This window comes from Solanum dulcamara, chromosome 5 (assembly GCF_947179165.1).
Source record: "Solanum dulcamara chromosome 5, daSolDulc1.2, whole genome shotgun sequence".
NCBI lineage: Eukaryota > Viridiplantae > Streptophyta > Magnoliopsida > Solanales > Solanaceae > Solanum > Solanum dulcamara.
In genome coordinates this window covers 10283437-10293720 of record NC_077241.1, presented here as the reverse complement: position 1 = coordinate 10293720, position 10284 = coordinate 10283437, and the positions used below count along the sequence as shown (strand labels likewise).

Below are 10284 nucleotides of genomic sequence, written 5' to 3'. Positions count from 1 at the left end.
TTGTGACACATACCTATATACCACGTTTGGTCATGATAAAGGATGAAAGTTTAAATGCGTCTTTATTATTTCATGCCTATCCCCGCTCAACGATGTAGTTAGGTTTACGATAAAGATAGGAAATTATAGGTCGAGAAACCATCATTGGATTAATAACACTTTTTGATCAGTAATTAAATAACCCATCAGAGACTGAGATCGAAGAATAGTAAGCTTGACTTCATGTTATGCTATAGCCCTGAAATTTCTCGTAATCTGATTAATAAACGTAACTACTGCATTGCTTTTATTCGTAGCAACTTTTCTTACATTCAAAATTATTAACAAATTATCTCAAATCCATCACACAATTGCAATTAGTGTAGTTTGTTGAAAAGAAATAATTCGCCTCATTAAGGTCCCTGTGGGTTCGACATCTAACTTGAAAGATCCGCTTTACTACTTGAGAGAATACGTACACTTGCGTGTGTAATTGTAGCCATAACAAGTTTTTAGCGCCGTTGCCGGGGACCTTAAAATTAGGCAATTTGTCTTTTCTAAGTTTCTATATTGATTGTGCTAGTGTTAACAACTTGGTCTTAGCTGTGAATTGTTATAGGTAACTGAGACATTACACTGGACAGGGACAACGATCTTGTAGATCTATTATCTGAGCCTGAACGATTCTTCCAGCAAAAAAGGGGAACAACGGCTACAAAATACCCAATACAGAAACCCAATCTGGAGAATAATCATGACTTGGAAGGAAAGGTCTTGCCAAATGAGGTACCTGCTGAGATGGCAGCAAGGACAGTGCGTGATGTAGAAGTCCCACTCATAGCAAATGTTACCTCTAATATTTAGAAACCGCCGACTTGAGGCCAGTTTGATATAAAACAGAATATGGTGCAGCTTTTGCACACGAACGGACAGTTTACAAGGTTTCCTCACAGAGATCCCCAAGTACATATCCCAAACTTTTTGGAAATCAAAGATACTTACGCGCCTACTGGGTTTCTCATGATTATGTAAGGTTAACGTTGTTTTTCTTTTTGCTATTGGGGAAGGCAAAGAGGTGGTTGAAGTTGGAACCTCCCAATTCCATCACCACTTGGAATGACTTAGCTCGTAAGTTTCTAATCAGGTTTTTTCCTTAGGGAAAGATAGCTAAGTTGAGAAGCGAAATCCTAAGCTTTGAACAAAAATTGAGAGAGAATTTATATCAAGCATAGGATATGTTTAAATATCTACTCATCAGTTGTCCTCACCATCATCAAGCTAATAAGGTATTGGTCCATACCTTTATTGAGGGATTGGAACCTAATACCAAAATTCTTCTTGATTCTACTGCAGGTGGCCAGGCATTGAAGAAAACCTATGATGATCTGTTTACACTGCTGAATCCTATATCTCAAGGGAATCCAGAATGGACCGGAGTGAACTCCAGACCGGTGGTGCAGAAGCAAGCAGGAATGTTGGAAGTTGATGTTATGACCGCTTTGACAACACAGATTGCATCAATGCAAAATATGATGTCCACACACTTTAATAATTTTGCATTGGGGCAGCAACAGGCTTCAGTAAATATGGTTCAGCCATAACCACTGTGGTGTGAATTTTGTGGAAGTAGTAAACATGCGGCAGAATACTGTAGATCTAATCCCGAGTTAGTAAATTTTGTGGGTAATGCACCTAAGGGTGGTGGTAACCAGAACTATGGAAATAGTTACAACCCAAATTGGAGAAACCATCCAAACTTCTCATGGTGTGGAAATCAACAAAACCAACATCAGAGGCAGACCCAATTCAGACCACAAGGAGGTGGGCAACAATACAACAATCAAAGCCAAGGGTACAATAATCAAGGTCAAGGTAATCAGAGCTCAAGAAAATCAGAAAACATGAGTGTATAGGACATGTTGAAGTAGATCATGACAGACTAAGCTAAGTTAGCTGTAGATGTTCATCAGAATTAGTTAGCCACTCAAAATTTAGAAAAACAACTTGGGCAATTGGCAATTGCACAGAGCTCTCGCCAATAAGGTGGTTTACCAGGTAACACTGATCCAAACCCTAAACAAGTGAATGCCATAAGTACTCATAGTGGTCGCCCCTAGTTGAATTAAATCCCTAAATTAAGCCGACAGAGGTGAAAGGTAAAGGACGAGTTGAGGAAGAAGGTGAATCCAGTGGACCAAAAGCAGTTGAAAAAACAAAAACCAAACCTCATCCTCCATTCCCACAAAAGTTTAAGAAGAAGAAGAAAGAGGAGTGCTTTGCAAAGTTTATCGATTTGCTGAAACAGATACAAATTAATTTATCTTTGATTGATGTTTTGCAGCGAATCCCTAAGTACACCAAGTATGTCAAGGACATTGTGGCCAACAAGACCAAGTGGGCTGAGTATGAAACAATGACACTCACTGAGGAGTGCAGCTACAAAATCTTAAATAAAGTTAAGCTTCCAACCAAGCAGAAAGATCTGAGGAGTTTCAGGTGTAGGTTACTGTTAGGAAGTGTGTGAATGCGAGAGAACTATGTAACTTGTGTGCGAGCATAAGCTTGATGCCAACCTCTATGTTTAAGAAATCAGTCTTAGGAAATCCTAAGCCTGCAACCATCTTATTACTACTGGCAGATCACTCTGTAGCTAAACTGGATGGAGTCATTGAGGATGTCTTAGTCCAGGTAGGATCTCTCACTTTTCATGTGGACTTTGTCATCCAAGACTTCGAGCCATACCCGAAGGTTCCCTGTATTTTAGGACTCCCATTCTTGGCAACAGGAAGGGCTTTAATAGATGTAACGGCCGGACGACTCACAATGAGAGCTCATGATAAGGTGGAAGTATTTGATGTGTACAATGCATTAAAATTGCCTGCCATATATGAAGAGTTATCTATGATAACAATAATTGATGAAGCAGTGATAGAGAAATATGTGGAATTAAGGGATCCACTGGAAAAAGTGTTAGTAGGTCAACACATAAAAGGCGATATAACAGCATAAGAAATTATTGGTGTGTTAGATGCTCACAATGTGAGCATGTGGAAAAAACAGGTATAACCATTAAACAGAGTTTTGGGTCCTTCACCCAAACCCGTGACTGAGGAAGCTCCTAAATTGGAGTTGAAACCATTGTCGTCCCATATCAGGTATGATTCCTAGGTTCCAATGACACATTACCAGTAATCCTCTCATCCTCTTTATCCGAAATGCAGGTTCGAGCAGCTCTGGAGGTACTTAGAGGAAGAAAGAAAGTTATGGGCTGGCAAATGGCTGATCTATATGAGATTAGCCCAGCCTTGTGCATGTATATGATCTTCATGGAGGAGGGGTATAAACAAGTCGCACAAGCTTAGTGTAGATTGAATCTAATAATGAAAGATATGGTGAGGAAAGAGGTTAATAAGTGGCTAGATTCAAGTATCATATATCCTATCTCAGACAGCAAATAGGTAAGTCTAGTGTAGTGTGTGCCTAAAAAAGGAGGAATGACTGTGATCACAATCGAAAAGAATGAGTTAATCCCCACTAGAACAGTCACTGGATGGAGAATTTGCATGGATTATCGCAAGTTGAATGAAGCTCCAAGAAAAGATCACTAACCAGTTCCTTTTATTGATCAAATTCTAGACAGGTTGGCGGGGCAAGAGTACTACTGTTTCTTGGATGGATTTTCAGGATATAATCAGGTCTCAATTGCAACTGAAGATTAGGAAAAAACTACATTCACTTTTCCCTATGGAACATATGCATTTAAGTGTATGCCATTTAGGATCTTTAATGCTCCGACAACTTTTCAAAGGTGTATGATGGCAATCTTTCATGACATGGTTGAAGATTCTAAATTTTCATGGATGACTTCTCAGTCTTTGGGAAATCATTCGATTTGTGTTTGCAGAACTTAGACAAGGTGTTAGCAAGGTGCAAAAAGACAAATCTTGTCCTGAACTGGGAAAAATATTATTTTTTAGTAACGAAGGGGATTGTCTTGGTTCACAAAGTGTCAAAATAAGGGTTGTCAGTAGACAAAGCCATGATAGAAGTGATAGAGAAGTTACCACCCAAGATTTTAGTAAAAGGAGTGCGTAGTTTCTTAGGGCATGACGGGTTCTATAGAAGGTTCATCCAGGATTTTGCAAAAATAGCCAGGCCTATGCGCAGTTTTTTGGAAAAGGAAATAAAGTTAACATTCGATGATAAGTGTATGCAGGCCTTCGAGTTACTAAAGAAGAGACTAACGGGAGCTCCAATCTTGATTGCTCTCAACTAGGGGTTACCTTTTGAGTTATGTGCGATTCTAGTGATGCAGTAGCAGGAGAATTATTAGGACAGAGAAAAGAAAAGATCTTCCACTCCATTTATGATGCAAGCAAGACTCTTGATTCAACTCAGGTTAACTACACAGTCACTGAGAAGGAGATGATGGCGCTAGTTTATGCATTCAACAAGTTCAGATCCTATTTGGTAGGTATTAAAGTAATTGTTTACACTGTCCATGCAGCTCTTAGGTACTTATTCGACAAGAAAGATGGAAAGCAATGACTCATAAGATGGATCCTGTTGCTACAAGAATTTGACATCGAGATCAAAAATTGCAAAGGTTGTGAGAATTAAGTTTCCAATCACCTTTCCAAGTTAGAGAGTTCGACACATGTTGGGGAACAGATGAAGATCAAAGAGGAATTTCCTAATGAGCAACTATTAGCTCTTGAAGTGACTAAATTGCTGTGGTACACCGATAAAGTGAATTACCTGGTCAGTGGGGTGTTTCCCCTATAGCAACCTCATAATAGAAGAAAAAGTTATTGCATGAGGCTTGGTTCTACATATGGGATGAGCCTTACTTATGCAAGCAGGTAATTGAACAAATGGTAAGAAGGTATGTGCCAGAAGCTGATATGCGCCAAGTGTTAGATAGTTGCCACTCATCACCATATGGTAGTCATCATGGAGGAGAGCGTACTGCGCATAAGGTACTTTAATCTGGTTTCTTTTGTCTTATATTGTTTAACGATACCGCGGGGTATGTGAAGAACTGTGACCAATGCCAACGAACGGACACCATCTGAAGAAGACATGAAATGACATTGAGATACATCCTAGAAGTTAAAATTTTTGATGTATGGGGAATGGACTTTATGGGTCTATTTCCATCATCTTATGAAAACCAGTAAATCTTAGTGGCAGTAGATTTCGTGTCCAAGTAGGTTGAGGCCGTAGCTCTTCCCACCAATGACTCAAAAGTGGTGACCAAGTTTCTAAAGAAGCACACATTCACTAGATTTGGCACTCTTAGAGCAATTATAGGCAATGGTACACTTTATAAATCAAACAATGAATAATCTCTTGGCTAAGTATGGGATGAGACATAAAGTGGCTACAATATATCTTCTGCAAACTAGTGGGCAGGTTGAGGTATCCAACAAAGAGGTGAATCAGATATTACAAAAGACTATGAATGCACAAAGGAAAGATTGGTCAGAGAAGTCAGATGAAGCACTTTGGACATACCGAACGGCATACAAAACACCTATCGGGACCACTCCATATCAGATGGTATTTTGTAAAGCATGTCACTTACCGATTGAGTTAGAGCACCAAGCCTATTAAGAAATCAAGAAGCTGAATCTTGACCCAGAGTTAGCAGGGAGAAAATGGTTGGACCAATTATATTAGTTGAAAAAGTTTTGGCTCCATGCCTATGACAATTCTAAGCTTTACAAGGAGAAAACAAAATAATGGAATAATAAGCACATCATCACTTGCACTTTTGAACCAGGACAAAAGGTAATTCTTTTTAACTCTAGACTCAAACTTTTTTCAGGAAAGTTAAGATCTAAGTGGAGTGGCCCTTTTGAAGTGGTATGTATGACACTTTATGGAGATGTTGAACTGTGGAATGCATAAAAAACGTCCACATTTCTAGTTAATGGGTAAAGAGTCAAGCACTACTTTGGTCATGATGTGGACCATGAAGAAAAGGTTGTAGTGCTTGAGGATGAATGATGGAGGTGTTGAGTCATATAACAATGGTAAATAAGGCGTTACACGGGAGGCAACCTGTTATTTGTATTTTAACATAGGACTTAAAGTTTGTAATTTTTCTTTTAAAATAGATTTTGTTTGTGTAAATATAAATATAAATATAAATATATTAGACATAGGTAAAGCTTCATGCCACGACCAAATAAGGTGCTAGATAGGAGGCAATTTATTGTGTTGTTTATATAACATTGTGAAGTTGATACACAGAATGACAGGAGGCAAGGCAGAGCAAGCAAAAGCGATGAAATGCAACATATGAAAAATTTGAAGAAGATCTCAGTAGGGGTTATAGTGGTGCCAGTGCCAAAGGGTAAACTCCTGAGGCTTAATCCAGGCGTTGTAGTGGCTCCCCGCTCCCCTATAGTGCTATGAATAAATGGAGAATTCCTAGTGAGGTGCTATACTGGCGCCCCGCGCCACTGCAACGCCAGTAGTGGGTTCGGGCTAAAAATCAAAAAATTGAAGTTAAACAAAACCCAAAACTGTCCAACTACCCCATTATCTCAACCTAAACTCAACCACTACTCGACCCCAACTCTTCCACAACCTTTCCCCATCATCTTCCCACTCTAATTTCTCCTATATAAAAACCTTCCCCAATACCTACATTATCCTACACAATATTTCAAACTCCAAAGCACCACGTTATCTTCCTTCTTTAGCCATTCACCATTTTCAAACCACTACCATTGTAAAAATCTGATTTTCTTTCTTCAAACTCTTTCTTCTTCTCTCTAATGGAACCAAAGTGAATGCAAGTATATGGAGGGGTTGGTAGCAAAAGGTCCCGAAAAAATAGAGCTTCTATATCGGTAGAACAAGAAAGTTCAAGACTATCAGCGCGTCGGTTTGGCAGACAGGTGGTAGAGCAATATAGGTTAGACTAGTTTGAGTCCTAGAAGGAGGAAAAGTACATAGGAGATGAGTATGTCAATGAGGGTAGGCTACAGGCGGAATTCCCCTGAATTCATGAGATGGTATACAATTTGGGTCTTTAGTTCATCTTTGAAGACCAAGGTGAGTGTAACCTAATTCTTGTCTGTGAATTTTATGCTAATTGGAACACTGACCAATCTAGTAGGAATAAGGTCGAGGTTAAGGGTAAGACTATATATTTTACCACTAGAGCATTGAATGGATTTTTGGGGATGCCCCATTGTGATTATTTTGAATACTTGGACATGAAAGAACAACCACCTTATAGAGATATTCATTATACATTGTACGGTGTTAATTCTATTGCACGATGAGATAGGGTAAAGGACACCAGAAGGCACACTACACTGCAATATGCACATTTTAATAGTGATGCTAAGGTGTGGTTGAAAATTATTTGTAGTGTATTCTTGCCAAGTAAGCATGAGTCTGATATTACGCGAGATATGGTTGTTTTGGTTTATCACTTGATAAGAGGTTTGCAGGTAAATGATGGATCTGTGATATATCGCAATATGATGAAATTTCAAAATAGTAAAAGGTGGCGTTTCTGTTATAGTAGTACCATAACCCAATTTTTGCAGTCTAAAGGAGTTGAAGAAGAGATTCATGATCTAAGTGCACTAAGAGTGCAATATTTGGTTTGTAATATGGTTGATCTGACTAAAATTAGGGGCCATGATACAGCCCAAAGACAGGTGTTATCTACCGCTGACTGACAAGCTTGTGAAAAAAGTAGGATGGGCCGCATGTTTGGTATGACAGAGATGCAGCTGTGAATTTATGGTCATTTTGTGATGGATAACGAGATGGCTGAATTAGCGAATCGCTATCCTCTTACAGATAGTGCTATACACATATGTCGGGTGGGCCCAGCTTTTTAGGAGCCTTTGGATGATAATGAACCCATGATGGAGTAGATGGGAGATGATGTGGAAGATAAAGAACCAGATGATACCACTACCACTGCTCTTATAGTGGTAGATCACACTACCGCCACTGTTAGTAGAGAGGACGACTGAGCGGTTCAGGGAGTTCCTTCTTTCACTTTTAGACTGTGCATTAAAATAGTGTACTAGGGACAATGCTTTGTTTAAGTGTGGGGTGGGAGTTGGAATCCTCATTGTATATTTATATAGATTCTATTTAGTGAATTTTTATTTTGGGTGTCTTGGTAGTTGTTTTTGGTTCTTTATCCAAGGATAGTCCCTTTTGAATCGTACAAAAAAATTTATCTTAAGTCTAAGTTTGTGTCAGTTTGTATATAAAGTGTCTGACTAGGTTGCGCACATGAATAAAAGCATGGTATAAAATGAAATGACTAGTTTAAGATACCTAAGCTCTTGTATTCGACTCAAATGATGCATGCTTAATATTGAATTCATATGATTGAGTAGTTGGTAATAAATAGTTATCACTCTTCTATTGTACATGTGCCATGTATGTGTGAGGATTTGATGTATTCTGTGCGTACATATTGATCGCTAGAATCTTTTCGGTATGTATGCAAAACGAAATGAAGATTGTAGAGTTAAGAAAATGAAGTATGCATTTCTTTGATAGCCTTGTTTGTGTTTCCCTTATTTTGTGCCTAACCTGAATGCTTAATCCCTAGTTAGCCTTGTTGAGCGTTGAAATTTTCTTTGGCAGCCTCATTATGCAGCTTATCCCCATATTATCTGGAGATATTAATTTGATCCAAAATCCTAAGCGCTTTTAAAAGAGATAAATGTGGAACAAAGGGATAAGAGAATATGAAGCTTATGAAATGGGGTATCGGTGTTTGAAATAGACTTACATCTTGTAATAAATATAAAAGAGAAAAATTTTGAGAGACAAAGTAAGTAAGAAGGGATAAGCAAGAAGGAGGGGTGTGCTTAAAGTTAAGCAAATGAGAAGTGTAATGTATTGAAGCGCTTGGGAATGTTACCAGATAATAGTTCCTACGCACCCCTCAGCCTACCTTGCAACCTATGAAGACCTAGTGATCCCAAACTATTACATTCTTGTCCTAGTATAGCAAAACACTAAGGGCAAACCTATGGAAAGTATTATGTGGCACATGAAATAATTGAGAGAGTGAGTGACTTTGTTCCTATATACCCACTAAGGTAAAACAAATGCCAATTAAGTGCTTATGGGTGATTCAATTGTCGTGAGACATATTCAATTGTAAGGATTGATAATTTATATGATGTCCAATTGAATGATATATATGAGTTTGTTGTGTTATAGAGTCAGTCCTTGAGGTTAGGGGGTGTTGAACTAGTCATGAGGATTTGAACATGCTTAGCTAGGTGCTTATTGCGTATCCGATATGGACTACTTTATGTTCATGTTGGGTCAATGTTTAGGCCTAAGTCAGGTGTTCATTCAAGGATGAACAAAATTCTAAGTGTGGGGTGGTGATCTTGAGAACATTTATGAGACCATGTGCCATTTTCCCCATATTTGTTAGGCATTTTGAGAAGATGTTGGAGCTAAATGGTATGTTTTGAATAAAGTACCAATGAAGTGTGCACTAAGGTATGTGTTCAAGTATGTGCAGGAGTTTGGAGAAGTATGAGAAATGAAAGAGAAATGCGCTCTGCAGGCTCTATAGTGGTGCCCGACGCCAGGAACAAAACTTCAGAGGCGCTCTACAGGGGCTATAGTGGCGCCCGACGCCAAGAGAAAAACTTCAGAGACATATTTTGGGCGCTATAGTGGCACCCAGCGCCACTGCAGCTCCAAGAACTTTTTATTTATTTATTTTTCTGGGTCTGACAATAATTGAAGGAGGGCATTAAAATAGATTTTTTAGGTTCCTTTTCTTCTTCTTTTTTTCCACCCATTGATTTGTATGAAATTAAATATTTGTCTTATCATTTGAATATGAGTAGCTAAGAACCCAAAATTTGGGGTTATAGCTACGAAGTGATGGTTTAATATTATTTGAGCTTGATTGATGATGGGTTATTAATTTTAATTACTCTTCTATTCTTGTGATTATGATTTTAATGTTTGGCCAGCATTAGAATATATGTGTTGTCTACCTTGGATTCAGAAGAGGACAAGTAGATAGATCAAACAATGGAAGGAATGTGTTCATACTAGAATAATCTAGGATAATTTGTATAGAGGATTCTCGTGACACATACCTATATACCACGTTTGGTCATGATAAAGGATGATAGTTTAAATGCCTCTTTATTATTTCATTCCTATCTCCGCTCAATGATGTAGTTAGGTTGATGATAAAGATAGGAAATTATAGGTCGGGAGACTATCATTGGATTAATAACCCTTTTTGATCAATAATTAAATAACCCATCAGAG

The 10284-nt window shown here is 38.4% G+C and overlaps 1 non-coding gene across 1 annotated transcript; it reads right to left on the bottom strand.

The window, feature by feature from the left end:
* Positions 1-1148: 1148 nt before the first annotated feature.
* On the bottom strand, positions 1149-1255 carry LOC129890901 (small nucleolar RNA R71). Its single transcript, XR_008767087.1, has one exon. It is a non-coding gene; the product is annotated as a small nucleolar RNA R71 (small nucleolar RNA).
* Positions 1256-10284: the final 9029 nt, after the last annotated feature.